This window comes from Magnolia sinica, chromosome 12, assembly GCF_029962835.1.
Source record: "Magnolia sinica isolate HGM2019 chromosome 12, MsV1, whole genome shotgun sequence".
NCBI classification, from domain to species: domain Eukaryota; kingdom Viridiplantae; phylum Streptophyta; class Magnoliopsida; order Magnoliales; family Magnoliaceae; genus Magnolia; species Magnolia sinica.
The window spans coordinates 78,772,238-78,797,148 of NC_080584.1; the positions used below are offsets into that span (position 1 = coordinate 78,772,238).

The following is a 24,911-nucleotide window of genomic DNA, read 5'->3' on the forward strand; positions in this document are numbered from 1 at the left end:
TGGGGAGTGAACAAGTTTTTGGCGCCGTTGCCGGGGACTGATGGTTGCGTTTTTCTGAAATTGACTAGTTTTAGAAGTAGATTAAGATTAGGATTTTTTATCTTTAGGTTTAGATTTTTCTGATTTCTAGAAACTAACCTGTTTTTTTTTTGTTTTGTAGGACCTTGACATACACATTCTAAATTGGTTCTTAATTTAGGATTTCTATTTTGGTAACTTCCTTCCAACTCTTTTCTCTTAATTTTTTTTCCTTTCTCTTAGGTTTAGGTTTAGAATTTAAATTGTGAACTGCGAGTGTTTCATGCCCAAGTGGGTTCGTGACAATACTCTACGTCCCAATGTGGATTAGTTGAGGGGTTATCTATCCATCGCAGGATTAGACATCACTTGAGATCCTCAAAGTTAACTAAGGTTATGGCTGCAAATCAACCTGTTCTACTCCAACCTAGGGTGGAGAACATCCAGGATGAGAATGAGGTGCATCAAGCACCCCCGCCTCGTACGTTACGAGATTATTTACAACAGGTGGGGATGAGTATGTCCTCATGCATGGTTTTTTCAGAAAATACAGGACACATGAATATCAAGTCAGGGGTGATCCAACTCGTTCCAAAGTTTAATGGGCTTGAATCTGAAAATCCGTATCTACACTTGAAAGAGTTTGATGAAATCATAGTCACTTTATACTTTCCTAACGTATCTGAGGACATGGTCAGGCTGAAACTCTTTCCCTTTTCTTTGAAAGAGAAAGCTAAGACGTGGTTACATTCACTACGTCCCCGATCTATTGGCACATGGAATGACTTGACAAGGGAGTTCATAAAGAAATTTTTTTCATATCACAAAATGAACACCCTTAGAAAGTCAATCATGAACTTCGCCCAAAAGGAGAATGAAACATTCTCCCAATGTTGGGAGTAGTTCAAGGATCTTGTCAGCTCATGCCCACAACACGGATTTGAAACGTGGCACATTACACACTTTTTCTATGATGGACTGACATCTTCCATGTGCCAATTGGTCGAGACAATATGCAATGGAAAATTTATGAATAAAAATGTCGATGATGTGTGGGATTACTTGGATAGACTTGCTGAAAACACACAAGCATGGGACACATACCCAAAATCAAATACCACTTCTAAGCCCACTCAATCAAAGGAAATGGGTGGAGTATACCTTTTGAAAGAGGATGATGATCTCAATTCTAAAGTGGCTAATCTCATAAAGAAATTTGAGGCCATGGAATCAAGGAAGGACAAGGGTAAGGAAGTTGTTTGTGGTATTTGTGGTTGTAACTGTCAAACAACTGAAAATTATCCAACTATATCCGCCTTTCAAGAGGTTCTGACTGAGCAATCCAACACTGCAAATAATTATCAAAGACCTTTCAATGGACCCACCTCTAACTTCGGTTGGAGGAATGGACAAACTGCTACCCCTCAAGGTTTCTTCAATCAAACTCCAAATCAAGGGAAACCTCAAGAGGATCCAATTCTAAAACACATTCAAGACCAAGAGCTATTCAACCAAGATATCAGATCAACAATAGGATCACTTACATCATCCATTCAAAGGATAGAGTCACACATAATGATTGGGGGAAAGGGGATGCTTCCTGCTCAACCTCTCCCTAATCCCAAACCGCAATACGAGATAAGTGATCCCAGCTTTTTAAATCAAATGGAGCATGCTAAATCCATCACCACTCTTAGGAGTAGGAAGATTATTGATAAAACCCTTCTGGTTAGGCCCGAAAAGCCTCAAGAACTAGAAGAGGGCAACAATGATAGATCTAGTGATGTCTCACAAAAATTAGAACCGGAACTTCTAGAGAAGCCAGTTGCTCCATTTCCCCAACGGTTGGTTGCACCAAAACCTCTCTCTAATTCTCAGAATATTCTAGAGGTGTTGAAACAAGTGAAAGTCAACATTCCTCTACTCGATGTCATAAAATAAATACCTTCATATGCCAAATTCCTGAAAGACCTATGCACGACTAAAAGGCGACAAAGTATTCAAAAGAAGATCTTCTTGACTGAGAAAGTGAGTGCCATCATAAAGCAAGACGTGCTACAGAAATACAAGGATCCTGGTAGCCCAACCATATCATGTATGATCGGTAACTACCGCATTAAACACGCACTTCTTGACTTAGGAGCGAGCGTCAATCTGATTCCTTACTCGGTATACAAACAGCTAGGGTTAGGTGAATTGAAAACCACCTTAACCACATTACAACTCACTGATTGTTCTGTTCGCATACCAAGAGGGATAATTGAGGATGTGTTAGTTCAAGTTGACAGATTCTACTACCCTGTAGATTTCATCATCCTAGATACTGAACCCATCAATAATGGAAACTATCAGATTCCCATCATCTTTGGTCACCCATTCTTTGCCACTTCAAACGTAATTATCAATTGCAGGAATGGAGTCATGAGCATGTCTTTGGGGAATATGACATTAGAATCAAACATCTTTTTCAATAACGGTAGAAATTCTAAGGATGATGACGATTTCCACGAGGTTAACATGGTTGATTTTTTCATGGAAGATAGAATGCTCTAACCTTATCCTCTAACCATCTAGAGACATGCCTGGCCCACTCCCATGACTTGGATGATGACATAATTAGGGAGACGTGTGCCTTACTTTATACCACGCCGGTACTTGAAGTTAACCGGTGGAGGCCACAATTTGAAGAATTACCTCAAACCGATGGAGTGCCTCTACCGTCGAACCTCAAACCATCGAAGCTTGACCTGAAACTTTTGCCCTCTGATGTGAAATATGTTTATTTAGGTCAAGAAGAGACATACTCTGTGGTGATTTCATCTCACCTTGAGAACAAACAAGAGAGTATGCTCATTTCTACTCTCGAAGAAGATAAAGGAGTTATTGGACATATCATCACAAATCTCGATAGGATGAATGAACTCCTTTCAACTGAATGTTTCAACTCTTTAGATGATTACTTGGCACACTTTGTAGGTTCAAATGATCCTATGATATAAGAAATAGTGGATGCCTCGCAAGACAATACCACGGTAGTTGTCACGGACCGAGAGAACCCTTATTCTGAAGTACCTCATCCCCCAGATCCTGAATGTTTACCATTAAAGGAGGAGGAGCTGAAAATTGAACTAAAGAGTGAAACTTCAGCGTGTGTTGAGACTACCCCACCTACTACAAAATTTTCTGAATTTCATCTACTTGTATTCTCTGATTCATCATGGTGTACTAACTTCTAAATTTTTTCTACTACAGGTGAATCATATATACTTTGGACACTTTAAACGATTAAAAGAAAATTTTATGCTGAGGTCCCTCAATTTCTCTGGACATTCACACTCCAGGACATCCAAGCCTACTGCAAAATGGTCTTTTGGATGATCTTGTTGAAAAACCTTCTGAGAAATTTACCAAGATACTGGCCGACGGAAGAACCCGGATGCATGATTGAGTAGATTTTCCATGCCTTCACAGTTGAGGATTAGAATTTACTACTTTTATAGGACTAGGGTAGTTTGCTTTATGTTGTTCTAGGTTAGTCAGTTTTATGCCATTAGGTTAGTTCTCTTTCGTGGTTTCACTCTTGTGTTGACCCGCTCTCACGCTACGATCTCTTTGGAAAAGCCTCTTGATTCCTTCGTCCAAGTACTATCTTTCCATCACTACTCTTTTACTTTCGTTGTCCCATGTGCATTGCATGCTTATTTCTTTCACATTGAGGATAATGAAGCTTTTAGGTTGGGGTGAGAAAATAGGTTACCTAATCAGTGTTTTATTGGTCTTGAGCAAAAATTGTGTAAATTTTTAAAATTTTCTGGACTTTCTTGTGAATTCGAAGTAATTTTGACGGCCATCATGGATTTAGAATTACAAGATAAGTGATGATGGTAATTTATGACTCTTAGATTCTGTTATTTGTTAGATTTCACAGTTAAGTTCGAACTGGTAATCCATGATTAGAAGTTTTAAACATTGATTGAGTCATGATTTCACAAGAAATATCTCGCTTGCACATTAAGGTTTCAGTTTGATATTGAAGGGTTAACTTGGTAATCACTAAGCATGTAAGGAACCGGCCCGAAAAATTTGCCCGTCATGATCAATTAAAAGAAAAAGAAAATACCCATCTTTAAAAAAAAAAATAGATACCTTTGGAAAGGGTTGGGTGAATAATCTTCACCATAGGTTTGCTCCCTATAGGTGTAGATTTAATTCTCCATGGATGATATGTGAAAGGGGTTGGGTATATGGTCTTCACCATAGGTTTGCTCCCTATATGTGAGGATTTGATTCTCCTCCTTGGCATTACTTTTAATGGAAAAAATCAAAAGCTGAAAGAAAGAAAAAGGATGATCTGTGAGGTACATTTTAGTCTAGGTTTCGGGTGTCCTGAATGCTCTTGTTGGTTACCAATGATATCATGAAATAACGAATTAAATCTTAATGTTGATAAGCTGAGATTACACTATATACCCATGAATCTTAATGTTTAGAATTTTTTTTCTAATTGATGGATTAATACTTTTGAACTTGATTATAAAGTTTACCGTGACTTGAGTCCAGAAAAAATTAATACTTAACATTCATTAATCTTAGAATTCTAGTATCTGGATTGCTTTTTAAAAATCACTCGAGTTTATAGAAATTGTCATGTAAGTCTCAACGTATTTTTCGCATACTTTGCTCGGGACTAGAAAGATGCTGGTTCGGGGTTATGTTGAGGGTCAATTATTGCATATTAGACCCCTATTATTGCCTAGATTTACGAACATGGTACTGTTTAACGGCCCGATTTAATCGTGTTTGTGATGCAGGGTACATTTGCGAGCTTGGACTGAAATAGGGTGCTAAAAGCTGAGATTTAATGCCCAAAATTCACCAAAGCATGGGACGGACCCCAGGGGATTAAGATCGATGGATTTACACGCTAGATATTCGAGAAAATCGAGAAACTGAAGCTCAAGTGGCCTAAAAGTTAGCCAGAATACAAAATCACAGGGTTTCCACTATCCATTCGACTCAAAACTTCATTCATGGCCTGAGGACCATAAATTAACCGTACATATCAAATTTCAGCTGTTGGATCCCTGTGGAATTGGCCTAACGGATAGATTAGCCCATAAACCATTGATTTTGGGCCCACCTGCTATCTGGATATGCTTTAAAATTGGTCTTGATGGTTTAAATGATATGATAGAATGGATGGATAGAGCGGATTTCATATATACATCATCAATGGACCCCACTGGCAGCGCCAGTGCACAGTGCACAAGTGCACTTGACATGCACTGGACTAAGATCCCCAGTCAACTGAAGGAGACCCGTCTCCTTCTCCTTCTCTAGCTCGGACGACCAGCGGACGCACGTGGTCTGCCGGTTTCATGCAGTGGGGCCCACTAATCATCCAAATCATCAATCTGGACTGTCCATTGTGTAAATAGGTGGGGTATTAACCTCACCTAGGTGACCTTTTGACATCATGCAAGTGATTGCAAGATCATAACCGTTAAACGCAGGATGGATGGAGGAATAAAAGATCGTGTGGGGCACACCAATTTTACTCCAAAAATACTCATTCCTGTATGGTTTTTCATCCTTAATCCAATTAATGGAGTGGATTTCTCCGTTAAATTCAATAACGGGTCCAACCAATCAATCAGCGCAGGCTCTGTTGCGAGAGCCCTGTTTCGCAACTGGAACTGACGTTCAGGTAGGCCATCACGGACAGCTCGTCTTGAATATCCGAACTGTTCATCTAAACGGCAACCAAAAACCGTCCGTAAGGTCGCCTGCCCTTCACAAAAATGCACTTGTGTGCGAAGACCAAGTTCAACGCAAGAACGCTTCTTGGCTACGTAACGGCTACATAAAGTCTCCGCAGAAAGTTTCCAAAAATGATTTTTTTTTCTCTGACTCAAAAGAGACCTCTCCACCGTCAGTGCAAGCTATAAAGGAAAGAAGAGATGAGATAGAGATGGCATCTTGGCTTGGGCTGGACGTGGAATAGAGAGAGAGAGAGAGAGAGAGAGAGAGAGAGAGAGAGTTGTTTGTTTTCTCTTTTTCTTTTTGTTTATTTTGGATTTAGCCTAATAATCATGTTGTTAGGCTAAACCTCTTAGCTAGGGCTAAGAGGTGAAGCTTGTAGCGTGATTAGGATGGTTGCTTTGTTTTAATTCATGTTTTGTTCAACTCTTATGGATTCTAGTTATTTATGAAGGTATATTCTTAGTTTTTAATGGTTTGTTGTGACTCAAATTACAATAGATCTGTGATAACTTGATATGTCTTCTTTTCTTGAATTGAGATTGTGAAATTAGTAAGATTTGTTGTTCACCATCGTCCCATGGGCATGGTAGGGTGACGGAATCCTTCTTAACCTTCACAATTCTCTTATGGTTGGCTGTGAGATTGGTAAATTGCTGTTGTTTGTCATCGTCTCCTGGGCATGGTTAGGTGACGAGATCACTTCCAATTCTTCACCAGTCTTATCTGTTGATGATTAGATCCATGAGAAGTTCAGAGATCTGATAAATCTCTTCTTACCAACTGGATTAGATAGGACTCTGATTCCAGTTGTGTCCTTGAATTATGCAAGGTAGCTTCCCAATTGCTACAAGTGGATCCTTGGCACCCTAGTTCCCACCTTTATTTTTATTAGTTTTTATTTAACCTACTCACAATTATTCCCTTCCTTTTACCTGATTTAGATTTCATTTCATTCTAGTTTTAGTTCTAATTAGTTTCAGATTACGTACAGGTTTCAGTCCCTGTAGATTCGACCTCGGTCTCACCGAGTTTATTACTAGATCACAACCCTATACTTAGGGAGTGAACACTATCGCCATACAAAACCGATCAATTTCTATAGTGTAACGATGCTTATCTTAGTTTTAGCTTCTAAATATAGAAACTCCAATTCTCTCCAGCCACGCTGTAGCAAGTTCTGAAGCCTATAGTTTAGCTTAGATCCATTATTTTTCAGCATCATCGTAGTAGTACACCTTAGGAGTAGGTTTAAATATCCATGACCAATGTTGTTGGATCCCACCGATCATCGAGTTCTTACTTGGTGGATAACACCAATTACATCTTGTAGACTGTACACCTTAGTTTTTTATTCATACAGGCAGTTGAAGGTAATTATTTTTGTTTCTATACTTGATTTACTTTTCCTTTGCTAATTGTACTATTCATCTATTTAATTAATGAAATCGGCGATTCATCCTTAATTTTAGATCTTATTCATCCATTGTCGCATTACTGAAGAACTTAAAATGCTATCACTGCTGAAAAAAAGTCCTTAGCTTAAGGCAAAAAGATCCATTCTGGAGGACTAACCCTCTTATAAAATGCCTAATTGCCATAGAAATTGGTGGTTGAACAATCGGATCAACCTTCATAGGTTTGATTCTAATCCGGTTAGTTCAGGGCCTAGCGTCACAAGCATTCTATCGGGATTTAGACCCCCCAATAAACCCAAATCAACCCTAAGGTATTAGAAATTCAGATCTAACACCACCATCAATCTATGCACTTTATGGAAGTACGTACAACAAAGATAGAAAAATCGTAATAAAGTATAATAACTAATAAAGCAATCACACGTAGAACACAATGATATTTCTACATGAAAAACCCACGCGAAAAAAAAAACTATGGCACAAAACAACAGAGATTCACTATAATCAAACCTCAGAGTTTTAAAGACGTGCCTTCTTCAATTACAGATGTACCCGATCTCCCATTGTGATACGCAACTCCTTGACAAAACCCCTTATAAGTCTTAGAAACCACCTCACCTCGCGAAAACCCTCACTCCATAGAGAGAACACTTGTATTTTTCTGAATTTTCTAAGCTCAAATTGCAATTATGACTTAAATAGTCCGATTTTCGTAACTCTCCATAATAAATCTGGTCAGACTGAACATATCCTTCAGTTGAATCGAATCGAACTGACTGGATTTTGGGTCGAACTAAAAATGACCACAACATCATAGCGAACAACTTGAGAATTCTCCAATTTTTGGTCGAACCAAAAATGGCTTCAGTGGAACCAAACCTAAACTTGAACTTCTATGAACAACAGATTGGTAGAATCCAAAGCATCCTGCACAACACGTTCAATCGATTCGAGTGTAACTCTAACGCGCCTGACACTAATCTTAATCACACACGTTTGATCGACTACGGGCCTTTCACTACACATGTGGCCTCATGTCTAATTGAGCAGTCACAGTTTCAAGTAGAGCCGATAAGTTTACAAATAATTTTTTTTTTAGTTTACAGATAATGAGATAACGAAAGTGTATCCATTTATAATGCCAATGCAATTTCAATCAAACTAATGCCTATGATATTTGAAGTATATTTTAAACAGTTGTATTTGATGTCTTAAATCAAGTCAGACATAGGGCATGTCGATGCCATCGAAAAACTGTTCGATGCCACCTTCGATGGCATTGAACACTGCTTAATACCATCGAGATTTTTCAGATTTTCTCCAGTTGGTTGCTAGACATACTGGTGTCATTTTTTAATGTCATCGTGGAGTGTTCGATGCCATCGAAGCTAGGCCAATGCAATCGAAGGAATCCAGAATTTCATGTGTTGTCTCTGGACTGTTTTGCCACTAGTTTGATGCCAACAAAGTGTCTTAAATGAGTGTTCGATGCTAGCGAATTTCGCAGATTTGCAAATCTGCATGAATTTTGTTTCTGATTTCATTCGGGATTCTTCCTAGGGCTATATATGGGTGTAAACGGGATTGAGAGATATTACTAGGGTTTCAAATTCGTCCAAGGGGTTTTAAGGGGTGTAACAAGGGTGTGATTCGAGGTTGTTCGAATCAAGTAAGTTGTTCACACCCCAAGTATAAGGTTGTGATGTAGTAATAATCTCGGTAAGACCGAGGTCGAATCCACAACGACTGAACCTAAATCAGGAAAAATTAAGAGTAATTGTGAATCAGGGAAAATTAAGAGTAATTATGAATAGATTAATAAATCAGGGACTAGAACTAGAACTAGACGAAGATGTAATCTAAATCAGGGAAAATTAAGAGTAATTGTGAATAGATTAATAAAAATAAAGGTGGGAACTAGGGTGCCAAGGATCCACATGTAGCAATTGGGAGTTACCTTGCATTGATTCAAGGACACAACTGGAATCAGAGTCCTATCCTATCCAATTAGTAAGAAGAGATTTGTCAGATCTCTAAACTTCTCATGGATCTAATCATCAATAGATAAGATTGGTGAAGATTTGGAAGTGATCCCGTCACCTAACCATGCTCAGAAGACTATAGCAAACAACACCAATTTACCAATCTCACAGCCTATCATAAGAGAATTGTGAAAGTCAGGAAGGATTCCGTCACCCTACCATGCCCATGGGATGATGGTGAACAACAGATCTTACTAATTTCTCAATCTCTATAATGGAAAGAGCATACTTAAAGCTATCGCAGATCTATTGTAATTTAAGTCACAATAAGCCATTAAAAATTAAAATTATACCTTCATAATTAAACTAGAATCCAAAAGAGTTCAACAAAACATGAATCAAAACCAGGCAAACATCTCAATCATGTTACAAGCTTCACCTTTTAGCCCTAGCGAAGAGGTTTAGCCTATCATAAACATGTTAAAATCTCAGAAACCGAAGGAAATAAAGAAAGGAAAAAAAGAAAGAAAGGAACTTCTAGAAACTGGCTTCCAGATTTGCCTCCACGGTTGCCAAGATCTCGCCTTCAAGGCTGCCCCAAAGATCTGATGATGCCCCCCCCCCCCCCTCTCTCTCTCTCTCTCACGTCTCCTTTTATAGAGGAGCAAGGTCAGTGCATGGAAACACTTCATACGGACGTTTTTACTCAACAAAGTAGCATGCGCAAGAAACTACTTACGTTTGGAGTGGTGGTGAGCGGTCTTTACTTGGAATTTTTCTGAAAAATTTTCTCTGGGACAGTCGTGGCTGTCTTGAGCTCTACTTGGACGGTCCAGATCATGGATCCGACCATCATCATGGACGCATAATCGGTCGTAAAAATCGGACGTCTAACGCACGTTTCTTGCATGCTTTCTTGCCCTGTGAAGGTCGGTGGGCCCCACAGTACTGTTTTCTTAGAAATCTGACCCATTAATTGGATTCCTATAGAAAAAAGAGTTGGTAAAGAGTGGGTTTTATCGGGTTTTGATGCGGTCCACTGTATCAAACCAACTCGCTGTTCATCTTGCATTTTCTGGTGATCCATGTTGTACATTTTTATGGGGCCAAAAGGCCACCATTTCTGGGGTCTTACCTACTCCAAGGATGCAATGGACGTCTCTGATTGTCATTTTTTACGACATTTGGGTCCCACAATGATCAAACGGTTGGACAACATCTGGCCGCTGGCGAGCGTTGTGGTTTTCGAAGAAAACGTCAATCAGCCTCGCGCTGAGTGACCTTATGTATTATGGTGTGTTGCCGGTGCTCGTGCACATTGTGTACGCACGATGAGATTTGGGGTCCACTGATGTGTATCCGATATCCGCTCCATCTAACTGTTTTATCACCTCATTTAAGGAGTTGAAACCAATATTGAAGCATATCTAGATATGAGGTGGGCCCCAAATCAAAGATTCGTGGTCTGATTTGTCCATTGGGCCACTTCCACAAGGATCTAATGGTTAAAATTTGACATGTATGGTTAATTAATGGTTCTCAGGCCATATATAAAGTTTCGAGCCGAATGGATGGTGGGAACCCTGTAATCTTTCATTTTGGACGATTTTTAGGACCGTTTAACATGAGTGGTGTGATTTTCTCATATCTCTGTCATGTAAATTCTTCGATCTCGGTCCCCTAGACTTCGTCCCTTGCCTTGGTGATTTATGAGTGCTAAATCTATGCTTTTAGTACCATTTTTTAGTCTAGGCTCTTAAATCCACTTTTCAACATAAACACGATTAAAATAGGCCGTTAAAAAGTATCATGTTCGTAAAATCAGGTAATAACTGGGGTCTAATGTGCAATATTTTACCTTCAACATAAGCTCTCTCTTTGTAATTTCTATTTTTTCATAGTGTTCATATGTCGCTTTATGTCGTGGTTTTTTCCTACAAGAGTTTTTCCACATAAAAATCTCTGTGTTCTCTTGTTACTTGGTTTATGTGATTAGATTAGTCTCCTATATTCATCTCCGTGTGCTTTTGTAATCCCCCAATAAGTGGTATCAGAGTAATCATTTCGGTGCAGGCTTAAATCTGTAAGGAGAAGTATCAATGGCTGGAAATCCTAAGTATGATATTGAGATACTCAAGCAAAAATAACCTTGAGTTATGTAAGGTTGAGATGATTAGCTTATTAACTCAACAAAGGGTAGATGAAACTCTTGAGGAGCGACGTGCGTTTATGGATGATGATGATTGGAGAGCTTTAGATAAGAAAGTTAAATCCTTGATTCGATTATGTCTAATGGATGAGGTTCTCTACAATGTCATGAAGAAGAAAATCGCAGTGGATTTGTGGGTGAAATTAGAGGATGTTTATGCGAAAATGTCCTTTGAAAATTTCCTACACTTAAAGTTGCAGTCGTTCAACTTCAAGATGGTAAAGGATGGAGATGTGGAGGCCCATATCAGTAATTTTAACAAGTTGATTTGCAAGTTGCCAGACATGGAGGAAGTGGTCAAAGATGAAGCTTAAGCATGTATTTTATTGAATTCACTTCCGATATCATATAAGCCTTTCAGGGACTTTTTATACACCAGTAATACATCCTTGAGTGTAGACACCATTATCTCAACCCTTCAAGGAAAGGCCATGAGAAAGAAAATTGGTAGCATGGGGGCCTCTACTGACACACTACTTACGAGGGGCATGAATACTGAGCGATATACATGATCTTCTCAATCAAGATCCAAATCTAAGGGTAGGGGCAAAGGCAAGTTAAAGTGCTAGAACTATGAGATGACTGGGCACATGAAGAAGGATTGTATGAATCCTAAGTCAAAGAAATAACTCGGAGGCTTCTTCTAAGGAGGCCAACATTGCCACGTCTGATGAAAAGATAAGTGGAAGTGATGTATTGTCAGTTTCTATGATCGGATACTTATACGATAATTGTAGAGACGAGTGGATTCTTGACACAGGGGCTTCACATCACATGACTCCTTATCAGAATTGGTTCACTAGTTACAGGTAATGCAATAGTGGACAAGTATTTATAGGCAACGATAATACCTTTAACGTTGTGGCTGTTGGTACGGTGTGCATCAAGATGTTTGATGGGATGAAGAGTACCTTAACTGAGGTCAGGCATGTTCTTGATATGAAGAAGAGTTTAATTTCTTTCGGTGCATTTGAGGAAATAGGGTGTAAGTTTACCGATTTTAATGGTGTCCTTAAAGTATCAAAAGGGGCACTCATTGTTATGAGAACGCGAAGGCATGGTAACCTTTACAAGTTGATCGGGAGCACTTCAATAGGTGGAGCGGTAATGGCTATTGTGGATTCCATGTCGGCACGTATGTGGCATGCTCATCTGGACCATATGAGCGAGTGAAGCATGAAGGTACTCTCCGATCGTTGTTTAATCCTAGTTTTTAAGAATTCTGATTTAAATATATGCGAGCATTGTATATATGGTAAACAATCTAGGTTATCCTTTAAATCTGAAAACTATGAATGTAATGGGTGCTTGATTATATGCACTCTAACGTATGGGTGTTGTCGCATGTAGTTTCCGCTGGAGGGTCATCATGGTTTGTCACATTCATTGATAATTACTCTTGAAAAGTTTGGGTTTATTTCATGAAACATAAATCCGAAGTTTTCACCAAATTCAAACAACAAAAGGCTATTGTGGAAAAACAGTTAGGAGGAAAAATAAAGGTTTTAAGGACTAATAATGGTGGTAATTTTACTTCCAATGAATTTAATAAATATTGTAAAGATGAATGGATTATTAGGCATAACACGGTGCACCACACACCCAAACAAAATGGAGTGGCTGAGCGGATGAATCGGACACTCTTGAAGAGGGCCCGATGCATGATAGTAATGCTGAGTTGAGCAAGAACCTATGGACTGATGTCATTAAACCGACCTGTTTTTTGGTGAATTAGTCCACTTTTATGGCAATTGATTGTAAGATTCTGAAGAAAGTATAAAGTGGTCATAAGTTTGATTACTCAAATTCGCGCATATTTAGTTGTGAGGCTTACTCTCATGTATCTTCAGTTGAGAGAGACAAGCTAGATCATAAAGCCAAAAAATACATCTTTGTTGGTTATGGTGTTGGTGTGAAGGGTTATAGGTTATATGATAAGGTCATACGAAAAATCATCACTAGTCGTCATGTCAAATTCGACGAAGACTTCCTATTCCGCAAGAATGATTAAGATGAGCAAAAGGAGCTAGAAAGGTTTGTAACATCCCAAATTTTTATGACTAGAGTTTATACTCATGCACGAGATAACCGGGTGTTAATAATATAAAACTTGGATGCTTTAGAAATCGCACCTTATTATTATTATTTTAAATCGCATCTGGATACATTCATGAAAGTAACATTCACAAGAATAAAATCGAATGGATTGATTATTTCATCAGAGTAAAGAAATTCAATAAATAATCAAATACCTTCTCAATGGAAGCTTATTACTTTAATCAAGTTTGCAGCGGAATTATAAAAATAAATCATAAAATTGTCTTCTTATTCTTTCAGTATATTCTTCCAAAGGGAGATGGTCTTCTAGGTTTTCAATCTGTACATCACCTGCATCATCTATATGGTTGGAGCGGGTCAATGCCCTACTCATAGTGATGGTTATCCTTTAAGATTAACATTAATTCAAGAGATTCATAAAAATAATATAAGGGTTTTGATACGTCATGTACTCCACTAGTATGAGAAGTATTAGCATGTATAAACAACCTACATGAGATGTATGCCTAGCAAAGTGTCTGCTGCTCATTATACATAGTGATCATCACAATGTGGAATACGATTCATAGAAAACCCGACTCGACCCACACCTCATAACTACGGATATTCGCCAGCATGGCCAATGCCAACGTGAATTTATGTGAACATCACAAGGCAACACAACAATGCGGTTGGAGAATTTACATAACATGATATGTTTATGGAGTGACTATTTGCGACATCCAATGCCGAAAAATTGATGTAACATGTATGATGATTTACATATATCGATTGTGCACCATGCCAGCTAACCAACCCATGAAATTACGTGTCAATCAAGAGGGTCGTTACCCGTAACTTATTATGTCCACGATAAATATTGAGTCACTAGTTATGATACCTTCAACACATCACTTGCATTGATAGAGAACGCGATTGGAATCATGGAGGTTCTGGAATATCAAGACACATGCTCAAGTCTTAAAGATAGATAGCACTAGGCCAATATAATAAAGAAAAGAGTGACAATAGTCAACTCAAAAAGTGGCAATGGCTAACATAACAAAGAGGAGAGTGACAATGGTCAACTCAATAAAGAAGAGTAGCAATGACGAACACAAAAAAATAGACGAGTGGCAATGGCCAACTCAACAATAAGGAAAGTGGTAATGGCCAACTCAATAAAGAGACGAGTGGCAGGGCCAACTAATAAATTTTGATAAGGCAAGGACAAGGCTTGTATCCAAGGCCCCACATAAATTCAACAAGATCACTTGTAATTAACATCATACCATAATCCCAGAAGGGGCAATAATTGTTAATGAGAAATTAAATGAAAATAGAGAGAAAATCATAGTAAGGCGAGATAAAATGCATCCACTACATTAAGGTACGCTTAAAGGATAAAACCCTCACTCTATAGATTTGAATGGATCTTGGAAAGGGAAGGGAAGTTTGTTGGCGTGACCTCCTCTTTCCTTTTCTCTTTCTTTTCTATCTTTCTTTCTTTCATTCCCCTTCTCTTCCTCTTTCTTTCTCTTTTCCTTTCTTCTCTTTTCTTTTCCTTTCCTTTCCTTTCCTTTCTTTCTTTCTCTCTCTTTTCTTTTCCTTTCTTGCTGCTACATCCAGCAGGGAGACAGACATTGCTCTCTCTCTTTCTTGGTATGGAGGTCGACCGAACTTGCATTGCCTTTCCTCCTCACATCCTTATTTCTTGAATTCTCTGCCCTATGTCATAAGTGTGTTTATATAGGGTATCAGGAACATAACTCTAATTGCGTAGAGACGCAGTCCGATTGCGTAAAGGCTACGTAAGCTATGGTGTGATAGGAGAACACGAAGTGCACCGCCCCTAGCTCCAGTCCTTGCAATTTCTTTTTTAAATCCGACCCCTCCGATCCATTCAGCGTTTCATGACCTACCAGCTTACTGTTTTGGGACCCTGATCGGGTGGTCTTGATGGATTTCATGCGGAGAAGATGCCCGCATTTTCATGGTGAAATTGTCTCGCATCGTTTTCCTCTCCTTTGGACAACTACAGGTGCGTCGAATTGGCCATCTAATGCCCCCTGGTCCACTAGATCGAAGGTTGGTGAGGGATATACAAACTGTTGCGAAGGAGATCTTTTTGCACCTTCGCGCGAAAGACAGTGAATGCATCCTTGAAATCTGGCATGGATCCAGACGCTGCTTCCCTTACATCGTCATCCAAAGATCCGATCACTCTCTTTCTTTCCTCCATGCAAAGCAGTCGCTCTACCGGTCCAGGAAGATGGTGATGATCATCAATGGATGATGCTGAATGATTTGGATCTGTTCATCGCTGAGTGATGGTGGATCTCGCTACACGTCTTCAGTAGGATGGGTTTTGAAACTCGTATGCGGGGATTGTGAGAGAAGATAAGTTTTTGATGGAGTCCATCTCATGCACCATTGTCGACTCATGTTTGTGCACATGCACGTGTGCATGGATTCGTATGGACGACATGGGTTTACTCAAACCGGGCTTTTGAACATGGTGGACGGTTCAAATCATCCTGATGGATGACTGTGGTGGGCAACAACTCATCCCAGCGGACGGTCGTGCGTTGAATGCGGAAGGAAGAAAGGAAATTCCCTCCTTGTTTTGAGTTTCATCAAGTCAAACCATGTTTGACCCGATCTCTCATTCAGTGCACTGCCGGTGTACACACTTGCATGCACTCTCGATGGGTTGTGGGGCACACAGTTATGCATCTAAGAAATCTACACCACCCATTCATTTTTCCATTTAATTTAAGGGGTTAAGCCCAAATTTAAAACATGTCCAAAGATCAGGTGGCCCTAAAATCCATGGTTAATGGTTGATCTGTCTATTGGGTTATTTTTACAATGATCTAAGGGCTAAATTTTAACATGCACAGTTAATTTATGATACATACGTTAAGTATAAAGTTTCACAGTAAACGGATCGTGGAAATCATGTGATTTAGAATTCACAGATCTAGGTTAGTGGCAATTTCATAATTATTGTTGATCTATGAGTTTTGTGAAATCTAAGGGTTCTACATGGTTATAGGCATATTTCTCAACAATTCCTATAAATGAACTTACATCTAAATCATTACAATGGATAGTTATTTGCTTTTTTTTAGTTAAGGGAAGGTTCATATGTTAAACCATGCGATAGATGGTTTTTGTCTTTATCAATGGTCAGATTGCTTGATCTATGAATGAAGATAATCCCCAATGGTTAGGTTTGTGTTGGGACAATGATGTAAGGCTAGGATAGTTGGATTGGTATCATACACACGTATATATTATGTTGAATCTTATGGTAATGCTCAAGAACTTTCGATGCTCGAGTATCGAAAAGTTTAGGGCGTTACAATATACCCTCGTTAAATATAATTTTGCCCCCGAAATTTAGTACTTCCATTGTCTGAGTCATTTTTCATATCTCTTAGGATTCCTTACTTCCTATGTTTTAGGTAATATGAATAGATGGTCGTAGTGGGTTTGCCTACGCAATACAGAGGATCTACCGGTATCAATTCATAATCTTATTAAATCTTGATTCTTTGCTTGATCAGAGCATTGGGTCATTGAGATTTGCGAGGACTTTAGAATTCGAGTTAAACCGCGTAAATTTTGCTTAAGCATGGCTCCATCAGTTCATAATCGTGATCATTTTAGACTCATGGGAAATCTCACGTACTCTTGTATTCTTATAAAGGATGAGTCTACATGGCCCATTACATTTTCACTGCGTTCTATGATTTTCCAATATACTGCTTGAATTTTGATTTGCTTCTATCATCCTCACTGGTTCATTAGGCTTAGGTTTTCAATGTGCTACTCATAAGTTAGATATATATATATATATATATATATATATATATATATATATATATATATATATATATATATATAGATATATATATATATAAGTGTGCGTATAATTGGCTACGTGAATTGGGACACCACATCCTACCCCCCTTAAAAGAAAATCACGACCCCGAGATTTGATATTTGGATAAAATGCTCGTGCCTTGCTTAATGTGTTTCGCAATTCAAGGGTCCTGATCACTCTACATCCTTGGAAAAATATTCCTCATTCCGCCCCGAAGGCCAGAGATCCTAACTGGACTAGACGACAAAGGCTAGGTCAGGTTTCATAAAGGATAGGCCAAATCATCCATTCATTGTTTGAACCTAAGCTTTAGTATCGTTCCTTACATGAACATTGTAATTTCCAAAAAGAATAGCTCTATATAGACAACTTGTCACTCTCAAAATTTTATCTCATGATCCATGCGCTCATTTTATTCAAAATTTTAGGGCCAGCCCCTGACTTATTCCTGAAGCTACAGAAAAACTCATGAGGCATGATTCCATGGTTTGGGGGGTGTCTTACCCTTGTGAGGTGTATAAAATTTTGTTGCCCAGCAATAATTTCTACTAGTTTGTGTTACGATTGGATTTTTATGGAATTTTGTACATACCCATTCGAGCTAAAATTTTAGAAGAAGGAGGCCTAAGTAATCTATTAGAAAAATTTTAAAATTTTTTGATGTGCCTTCTTTCTACAACTAATGGAGATTTCACCACAAGTCATAATTTCATCGAAGTAGTCAAAAATTTTGGAATGATTTGAAAATCTCTATTCCCATAAGGGAAACTTGTTCTTATTATTTGTGACATTATTTAAGGATGACTTTTAGTTTAGAAAATTTTATTTGAGATTTTGGAGATTTATTTTGAGGGCATCTAGATTAATAGTTTCTAAATTCCACGTCTAACTTGATAATTCCCAAGGAGAAATTAAATATGGGTTTCTAATCCATCAACTCCCCTAATTCCTTTCGGAATTCATTTGAATAGATGTATCTACTTCATTATATGTCCAAGTTGAGTAAAGCTTATGGTGGTCCACTCACCTCAGGCCTAGTTAATCTCATTCTCATGCTCTAATATTAACTATAACATCCTGAATTTTCATGACCAGAGTTTATACTCATGCTCGAAAAAACAGTGTTAATAATGTAAAACTTGGATGCTTTAGAAATCGCACAATTTTTTTTAAAAAAATCGCATCCGGATACATTTATGAAGGTAACATTCACAAGAATAAAATCGATTTGATTGATTATTTCATCAGAGTAAAGAAAATTAATAAATAATCAAATGCCTTCTCAATGGAAGCTTATTACATAAAATCGAGTTCGCAGCAGAAGTATAAAACTAAATCATAAAATTGCCTTCTTATTCTTTCAGTATAGTCTTCCATAGGGAGATGGTCTTCTAGGTCTTTAATCTGTACATCACCCGCATCATCTATGTAATTGGAGAGGGTCAACGCCCTACTCATAGTGATGGTTATCCTTTAATATTAACATTAATTCAAAAGATTCATAAAAGTAATATAAGGGTTCTGATACGTCACATACTCTACTACTAGGAGAAGTATTAGTATACACAAACAACTTACATGAGATGCATGCCTAGCAAAGTATGTGTGGCTCATCATACATAGTGATCATCATAATGTGGAATATGATTCATAGGAAACACGACTCGACCCGCATCCCATAACTACGGATATTCGCCGGCATGGCCAACACTAACGTGGATTTATTCAAACATCTCAAAATGACATAATAACGCGGTTAGGGGATTTACGTAACACAATATGTTTATGGAGTGACTATTTGTGACATTTGATCCTAAACAAGTGATGTAACACGTATGACGATTTACATACATCAATTGTGCACCACACCAACCAACCCACGGAATTATGTGCCGACCAAGAGGGCCGCTACCCATAACGTATTATGTCCATGATAAATATTGAGTCACTAGTTGTGATACCTTTGACACATCACTTGTATTGATAGACAACGTGATCTGAATCATGAAGGTTCTTGAATATCAAGACATATGCCCGAGCCTTAAAGATAAATAACACCAGGCTAATATAATAAAGAGAAGAGTGACAATGGTCAACTTAAAAAGTGGCAATGCTAACATAACAAAGAGGAGAGTGATAATGGTCAACTTAATAAAGAAGAGTAGCAATAGCTAACTCGACAAATAAAACAGTGGCAATGGCCAACTCAATAATAAGGAGAGTAGCAATGGCCAACTCAATTAAGAGACGAGTGGGAGGGCCAACTCAATAAATTTGATAAGGCAAGGGAAAGACTTGTACCCATGGCCCTGCATAAATTCAGAAAGATAACTTGTAATTAACATCATGTCATAATCCCAAAAGGGGCAATAATTATCAATGAGAAATTAAACAAAAATAGAGAGAAAATCATAGTAACTTGAGAACAGGTAAAAGGTTTGGAAAATGGCACATAAAAGGAAAGATAAAATGCATCAACTCAATTAAGGTAAGCTTAAAAGATAAAACCCTCACTCTACGAATTTGAATGGATCTTATAAAGGGAAGGGAAGTTTGTTGGCGTGACCTCCTCTTTTTATTTCTCTTTCTTTTCTTTCTTTCTTTCTTTCTTTCCCCTTCTCTTCCTCTTTCTCTCTTTTCCTTTCTTCTCTTTTCTTTACCTTTCCTTTCTTTTGCTTTCTTTGTTTCTTTGTTTCTTTTTTCTTTTCCTTTCTTACTGCTACGTCCAGCAGGGAGCTGGACATTTCTCCCTCTCTTTCTTGGTTTGAAGATCGACCGAACTTGCTCTACCTTTCTTCCTCACATCCTTGTTTCTTGAATTCTCTGCCCTATGTGATAAGTGTGTTTATATAGGGTATCTGGAACGTAACTCTAATTGCGTAGAGACGTGGTCCAACTGCATAAAGGCTGTACGAGCTGTGGTGTAATAGGAGAACACAAAGTGCACTGTCCCTAGCTCCGGTCTTCTTGCAATTTCTTTCTCAAATCTGACCCGTCTAATCCATTTAGCGTGCCATGACCTACTAGTACTGTTTTGGGACCTTGACCGGAAGGTCCTGATGGATTTCTTGCAGAGAAGATGCCCATATTTTCATGGTGAAATTGTTGCACATCATTTTCCCTCCTTTGGACAACTACAAGTGCGACGGATTGGACATCCGATGCCCCCTTGTCCACTAGATCGAAGGTTGGCAAGGGACAGATGGAGCGTCACGAAGGAGATCTTTCTGCACCTCCACGTGAAAGCCTGTGAATGCGTCCGTGAAATATAGCATGGATCTAGACGTTGGTTCCCTTTCATCATCACCTAAAGATTCAATTACTCTCTTTCTTTCCTCCATCTTCTCCACGCAAAGCAGTCGCTCTGCCGGTCTGGGAAGATGGTGATGATCGTCGATGGATGATGCTGAATGGTTTGGATCTGTTCATCGCTGAGTGATGGTGGGTCTCGCTACACGTCTTCGTTGAGATGGGTTTTAAATCTCATATGCAGGAATTGTGGGAGAAGACAGGTTTTCGAAGGAGTCCATCACACGCACCATTATTGATTCGTGTTTGTGCACATGCATGTGTGCATGGGTTCATATGGACAACATGGGTTTACTCAGAATGGGCTTCCAAACATGGTGGATGGTTCAGATCATCTTGATGGATGACTGCAGTGGGCAGCAACTCATCCCAGCGGACGGTCGTGCATTAATTGCAGAAGGAAGAAAGGAAATTCCATTCTTGTTTTGAGATTGATTGGGTCAAACCATGTTTGACCCGATCTCTCATTCAGTGCACTGCTAGTGTACACACTTATGTACACTCTTGATGGGTTGTGGGGCCCACAATGATGTATCTGAGAAATCTACACCATTCGTTCATTTTTCCATCTAATTTGAGGGGTTGAGCCCAAATTTAAAAGATGTCCAAAGATCAGGTGGCCCCAAAATCCATGATTAGTGGCCGATCTATCCATTGGGTCATTTTTACATTGATCTAAGGGCTGAAATTCAACATGCATAGTTAATTTACGATACATACATTAAGTAAGTTTCACATCAAACGAATTGTGGAAACCGTGTGATTTAGAATTCAGGGGTCTAGGTTAGTGGCAATTTCATAATTATTGTTGATCTATGAGTTTTGTGAAATCTAAGGGTTCTACATAGTTATAGACACGTTTCTTACAAATTCCTACAAATGAACTTACATCTAAATCATTATGGCTAGATGGTTATTTGCTAATTTAGTTAAGGGAAGGTTCATATGTCAAACCATGCGATGGATGGTCTTTATCTTTAAAATCAATTGTCAGATGGTTTGATCTATGAATGAAGATAATTCCCAACGGTTAGGTTTGTGTTGGGGCAAGGATGTAAGGCTAGAATAGTTGGATTGGTATCGTATACACGTACATATTATGTTGAATCTTATGGTAACGCTCAAGAACTTTCGATGCTCGAGTATCGAAAAGTTCGGGGTGTTACAATCTACCCCCCTTAAACATATTTCACCCTCAAAATTTAATACTTCCACTATCCGAGTCATTTTCCATGTCTCTAAGGATTTCCTACTTCCTATGTTTGAGGTAATATGAGTAAATAGTTGTAGTAGGTATCAATTTGTAATCCTATTAAATCTCGATCCTTTACTTGATCAGGGCATTGGGTCATTGAGATTTGTAAGGACTTTAGAATTCGAGTCAAACTACGCAAATTTCGTTTAAGCATGGTTCCATCAGTTCATAATCCCGATCGTTTTAGACTTACGGGAAATCCCACGTACTCTTATATTCTTATAAAGGATGAGTCTACATGGCCCATTACGCTTTCACTACGTACTCTGATTTTCCAATATACTACTTGAATTTTGATATGCCTCTATCATCCTCACTGGTTCATTAGGCTTAGGTTTTCAATGTGCTATTCATAAGTTACATATATATAGGTCTAGGCGTGCGTATAAATGGCTATGTGAATTGGGACGCCACATCCTACCCCCTTTAAAAGAAAATCTTGACCCTGAGATTTGATATTTGGATAAAACGCTCGCACCTTGCTTAATGTGTTTCATAATTCCAGGGTCCTAATCACTCTACATCCTTGGAAAAATATTCCTCGTTTCGCCCTGAAGGCTAGAGATCCTAACTGGACTAGATGATAAAGGATAGGTTAGGTTTCATAAAGGACAGGCCAAATCATCCATTCATTGTTTGAACCTAAGCTTTAGTATCGTTCCTTACATAAACATTGTAATTTCCAAAAAGAATCTCTCTATATAGATAGCTTGTCACTCTCAGAATTATATCTCATGATCCATGAACACATTTTATTCAAAATTTTGGGGCCTAAGCCCCTGACTTATTCCTGAAGCTATAGGAAAATTCATGAGGCATGATTCCACAGTTTGGGGGGTGTTTTTACCCATGTGAGGTATATAAAATTTTGTTGTCCAACAGTAATTTCTACTGATTTGGGCTACTGTCGTATTATTTTGGAATTTTATACATACCCATTCGAGCTGAAATTTTAGAAGAAGGCTAATGGAGGCCTAAGTAATCTATTAGAAAAATTTTAAAATTTTCTGATGTGTCTTGTTTCTACAACTAGTGGAGATTTCCCCACATGTCATAATTTCATTGAAGCAGTCAAAAATTCTAGAATAATTTGAAAATCTCTATTCCCATAAGGGAAACTTGTTCTTCTTGCTTGTGACATTATTTAAGGCTAACTTTTAGTTCAAAAAAATTTATTTGGGATTTTGGGGATTTATTCCGAGGGTACCTAGATTAGTAGTTTCTAAATTTCACGTCTAACTTGATAATTCCAATGGGGAACCTGAATATGGGTTTCTAATCCATCAACTCCCTAATTCCTTTGGGAATTCATTTTAATACATGTATCTACTTCATTATATGTCCAAGTCGAGTAAAACTTATGGTGGTCTACTCCCCTCAGGCCCAGTTAATATCATTCTCATGCTCTGATACCAACTATAACATACTGAATTTTCATGACCAGATGTTATACTCGTGCCCAAAAAAATCAGGTGTTAATAATGTAAAACTTGGATGCATTACAAATCACACCTTTAAAAAAAAATCGCATTTGGATACATTCATGAAGGTAACATTCAGAAGAATAAAATCGACTAGATTGATTATTTCATTAGAGTAAAGAAATTCAATAAATAATCAAATGACTTCTCAATGGAAGCTTATTACATTAATCGAGTTCGCAGCGGAAGTATAAAACTAAATCATAAAATTGTCTTCTTATTCTTTCAGTATAGTTTTCCATAGAGAGATGGTCTTCTAGGTCTTCATTCTGTACGTCACATGCATCATCTATACGGTTGGAGAGGGTCAATGCCCTACTCATAGTGATGGTTCTCCTTTAAGATTAACATTAATTCAAGAGATTCATAAAAGTAATATAAGGGTTCTGATATGTCACGTACTCCACTAGTATGAGAAGTATCAGCATGCACAAACAACCTACATTAGATGCATGCCTAACAAAGTATGTGCGGCTCATCATATATAGTGATCATCACAATGTGGAATACGATTTATAGGAAATAAGACTCGACCCACACCCCATAAATACGGATATTTTCCGGCATGGCCAACGCTAATGTAAATTTATGTGGACATGTTAAGGTGACACAACAACACGGTTGGAGGATTTACGTAATACGGTATGTTCATGGAGCGACTATTTGCGACATCCAATCCCGAAAAAGTATTGTAACACATATGATGATTTAAATACATTGATTATGCACCACACCAACCAACCCATGAAATTACGTGTCAACCAAGAGGGCCGCTACCCGTAACGGATTACATCCATGATAAATATTGAGTCACTAGTTGTGATACCTTCAACACATCACTTGCATTGATAGACAACGCGATCTGAATCATGGAGGTTCTGGAATATCAAGACACATGCCCAAGCCTTAATGATAGATAGCACCAAGCCAATATAATAAAGAGAAGAGTGGTCAACTCAAAAGGTGGCAATGGCCAACATAACAAAGAGGAGAGTGACGATGGTCAACTCAATAAAGAAGAGTAGCAATGGCTAACGCAACAAATAAAAGAGTGGCAATGGTTAACTAAAAAATAAGGAGAGTGGTAATGGCCAACTTAATAAAAAGATAAGTGGTAGGGCCAACTCAAATTAAGAAACGAGTAGCAGGGCTAACTCAATAAATTTGATAAGGCAAAGGCAAGGCTTGTATCCATGGCCCCACATAAATTCAGAAAGATCATTTGTAATTAACATCATTTTATAATCCCAAAAGAGGCAATAATTATTGATGAGAAAATAGAGAGAAAATCATAGTAACTCGAGAATAGGTAAAAGACATGGAAAAGGGCACGTAAAAGGCAAGACAAAATGCATCAACTCAATTAAGGTAAGATTAAACGATAAAACCAAAACTCTACAGATTTAAATGGATCTTAGAAAGGGAAGGGAAGTTTGTTGGCGTGACCTCCTCTTTCTCTTTCTTTTCTTTCTTTCTTTCTTTCTTTCTCCTTCTCTTCCTCTTTCTTTCTCTTGTACCTTCTTCTCTTTTCTTTTCCTTTCCTTTCCTTT

The 24,911-nt window shown here is 38.3% G+C and overlaps 1 non-coding gene across 1 annotated transcript; it reads right to left on the reverse strand.

Moving 5' to 3' along the window:
* Nucleotides 1-852: 852 nt before the first annotated feature.
* LOC131222165 (small nucleolar RNA R71) lies at nt 853-959 on the reverse strand. The gene has a single exon (XR_009159873.1). It is a non-coding gene; the product is annotated as a small nucleolar RNA R71 (small nucleolar RNA).
* Between the last annotated feature and the right edge of the window lie 23,952 nt (nt 960-24,911).